The following is a 4,184-nucleotide window of genomic DNA, read 5'->3' on the forward strand; positions in this document are numbered from 1 at the left end:
AGTCATCTATAAAGATAAAAAATCCCCAATATTGTCCACCAGCATATTTTTGAAAAACCTTTATTTTGTCATCCATTTTTTTTCCTGTAAAAATCGTAAAAGCCGCATCATTGTGTTTTTAAAAATCGTTTCCTATTGTCATCTCTTTTTATGTATTTTAAACCATTTATCGCTTGTGTAACCTGTGGCTACAAGTCCATTCCCTTTATGGGGTAATCGAAATAATGAACAACGGAAAAAAGTGTGGGTCAATTTCTTCCTCATTTTTCGGAACTTTTGATAATAGTAAATCGTTGGCTCTTTGAGGACGTGGTAGGTACATACAAGAGATTAGTGTAAGATTAGAATTTGGGTTAGATACAGTGCCAGGAGGTTCTGTTTCTATCTGGCTAGCTTCAAAGTACTTCACCATCTACTAAGTGATGCGTTTCATTGTGAATGGTGTGGTCTGTGCTAGGTCTACCCTTTACTCCACAATGCTGTTCCTTCGATGCTATTAAAACCAGGATGTTATCAAAATATATGCACAGTGGCAGACTGGAGTCTGCAGAAATATTTCCAGTGGTGGGGAGGGGGGAAGGCGCGTCGGGGCTGGAGTGCATGATTCTGAAACTGGCACTCTGTGTACAAATCAGCTGGTCAGTTACGAGGTGCATCAAGCTACAAGACCCTAACTCTATAAGCGCTACAACTGGTCAAAGCTAAGGTTTAGCAGTATTGTGGAGAATTCTTATCTGGAAGAGTATGAGTATACTGTAACGAATAAAAACTCTTTACTCCAGATTCCAAGGATGGTTAGGGGCGACGGGTGAAAGTGCCCTTTTGCCTATCCTCCCCTCCCCACCTCCTCCCCTCCCCCTCCCCTTCCCCCTCGCGGACGCCAATGGCTGGCCCGTTCATTTTGAGAACATCAGAGTTGCAGTAACCTTTCTGAGAAACTGTTCTAGATGTCCTTGCGCGTCAATCTTACCACTCACAACAGCAGTGGGAATGTCGGTTATCGCTCAAACAACTGGTTTTCGGCTCTTATCAGTTTCCCAGCCTCACTTTAACCTAATTGTTAAAGCCCGTCACAATACCAGTTCTTGTAATAACCGATTTTCAGTATTTTATTTACATTATTTCCTCTTGTAAACGTAGAAATCAAACAAAGATAAAAATTTTTACTTTCTCAGTTTCTTGATAAATGGAATCAAAACGTCAAATACATTTATGATGACCTGCAGCCGTCCAGAACGAAATTAGAATTATATTAATACCGTCAGCTGCTCACGGGTGTCGATATATATCAACGGGGACAGGTGACAATGTGTGCCTGTCTGGGACTCGAACCCGGGATCTCCTGCTTACATGGCAGGCTCTCTGCCCATCTGAGCCACCGAGGGCACAGACGATAGTGTGACTGCAGGTACTATCTCGCGCACGCTTCCCGCGAGACTCACATTCTCACCTTCCATGTCCACGCACTACATTCGTAGTGTACCACACCAACACATTCATTACTCGTGGAACACATTCTTACCAAGTCCCGTAACAGTTCGGGGAATACTTGTGCATCTTCACAGAAGAAGGTCATGGCTGGTATTGCCAGAACCATATGCTTATATGGATATGGACATGTCTTCCACGAGGAATGAGTGTGTTGGAGTGGGACTCTACGACTGTAGTGTATGGACATTCAAGGTAAGAATGTGAGTCTCGCAGGAGGCGTGCGCGAGATAGTCCCTGCAGTCGAACCATACACTGTGCCCTCGGTGGCCTAGATGCATAGAGCGTCTGTCATTTTAGCAAGAGATCCCGGGTTCGAGTCCCGGTCGTGGCACACATTTTCACTTGTCCACGTTGATATTTATCAACGCCCGTGAGCAACTGACGGTATTAATATAATTCTAATTTCTTTAAATTAAATAGTCCAATAAAACTTTGTCCGCTGTTCGCTGTTTCTCTCAAAATATAGCGAGTACTTCTATACCACAGAAAACTGCCAGTATTATCCTACTGATTTTAGTTTTTAGAACTCTGCTCAAAAATTATATTTAAATCGGTTATCACAGCACTATGCGGGCATTACGTATAATCCAGCGATAAAGAGTGAAAACTGCGGCAGGAGAACTCTCTTTTTCGTTTTAATTTCTCTGTTAACGGCTAAAAGCAGATAACGTAGACACAGGCAGCAGATCAGGCACTTTCTATTTTTATCCCGAACTATGAATGATTTGTAAAATTTTAACTTTTTTCCTTGTATGATGTCGCAAGTCGACCAAATCGACCATTGTGCTTCACTCGTACTGCATATCGTAAAATACTTCCAGGCTTCCAGATGGTGCCATTCTGTGTTACAACTGACGTTCGACAACAGCGAGAAACTGCGTCCATTCTCGCGCACTGCTTGTATAACAGGCACAGTATTGTCTCGGCAATGTTGGACCAATTCACTTGTTGCTCGTTTCTATCAGCAGTGTTATTAAAGTGGCATACATCACTTTTCCCATTTTTTCTGTAATAACGCAGTATTTAAGAGCTATGGAAATCTTACGAATAAAAATTACTCGTCTTTTTTAAAAAAGGTTTATTTGAAAACTAAAAATTTTACTACGACAACTGTGGCTAATTGGTATATCTGTTTTTACGTGGTTATCAGGAAAATATAAAAAGATACTTGTTATAACCGAGAGCAAACAAATACCGAAAGACATCGGTTATTCAGAACTAAAATACCCATGTCGTTTTAACTGATCGGTTTTTCTATCTCTAAACTGCAGTGTCTCCACAGAAAAGTGTGTCGTTCCATCAATGTACATAGCAACGTTGAGATATGTATGTGTTTATGCGCAATATCGGCAAATGGAAACACGAAGAGGTAATAAGCACATGAGCGATAGAATTTATTTCACAGTCAGAAAAGTCGAGTGACAGACAAGACTGAATCACTGTAATAGAAATTATATGGAAAGCTGTGTAGAGGAAAATTTCCAGTTCTTTCGTGGATTCCAAAATTGAAGCAAATTCCGGGACATCAAGGTGACATAGTCTTATACGGATAGTATTCCATGACTAACGTAATTGGCCCACATACTGTACTGGTATACTGATAATATTACACTACTAAGGTAATTTACCTGAAATAATTTACAAACATGTTACTATAGCATTCGCTACTACTCATTACGCTAATTGACCTTCAGCCATTAAGCGCAAGCGCAGATCTCAGTTATGATACGTGCGCCATCCAAAAATTTATCAAGGTGGTAACTCAACACAACTACAAACGATCATTGTGTGCAAAATAAATAGAACACCTCATAAGAAGAACATGACGGGTTTGAATCATTCCCACCGCAAAGGATGAAAAAATCAGGCTTGCACATAAGACCACTTGATAACTAACCAGAAATTCAGATTAGTTGTAGCTTCGGTGACAATCGCCTTTTTTACATTTTCCCCGTAAACTAGATAATTATGAAACGTAACAACTACTCTAAAATATCTGCAGCAACGGACTTGCCGCGGAGGTGGCATCGGTTCACGTGAGATCACCGAAGTTAAGTGCGTTGTCGGGCGTTGAAGGCACTTGGATGGGTGATCATCCAGGCCGCCTCATGATGCCAATCGAGGAGCTACTCGACCCAATAGTAGCGGCTCCGGTCAAAGAAAACCATCATAACGACCGGGAGAACAGTGTGCTGATCCCCGCCCCTCCTGTTCACATCCTCCACAGATGATGACACGGCGGTCGGATGGTGCTGTCCCAGTAGGTCACTCGTGGCCTGAAGACGGAGTACTTATAAAGCAACTACTCTCCAGTGGATGGTCGAACTACTGAGACCTTGATGCCTGGCATCAATAACAGATGGCAGCACAAGAGGTTGGCTTACGCCTACTGCCGAATTTTGCGATCTGTCGTAAGCCTGCGTAAGCACGTGGGGCCTTCCGTCTTAAGTGCAAGCATATCCATTGCGTTTTCTGCCGCGCGACTTGAGTGGAATGTTTCATTATTTCTGAAATATTATAGAAATGTTTTTCGTTGTATATCCTCACCATCGGTACTGAATTTACTGTAAAATTACTTGCTCACTTTTCGGAACTTCCGTTCATAGTAAATCGATACTATTTGAAGCCGTGGTAGACACGAGTCTAGTGTGCTTCACCTTCAGCACCTTGTGTGTCAGTCTCGGTTCCTATGT

Source organism: Schistocerca gregaria, unplaced genomic scaffold, assembly GCF_023897955.1.
Source record: "Schistocerca gregaria isolate iqSchGreg1 unplaced genomic scaffold, iqSchGreg1.2 ptg000049l, whole genome shotgun sequence".
Classification (NCBI taxonomy): domain Eukaryota; kingdom Metazoa; phylum Arthropoda; class Insecta; order Orthoptera; family Acrididae; genus Schistocerca; species Schistocerca gregaria.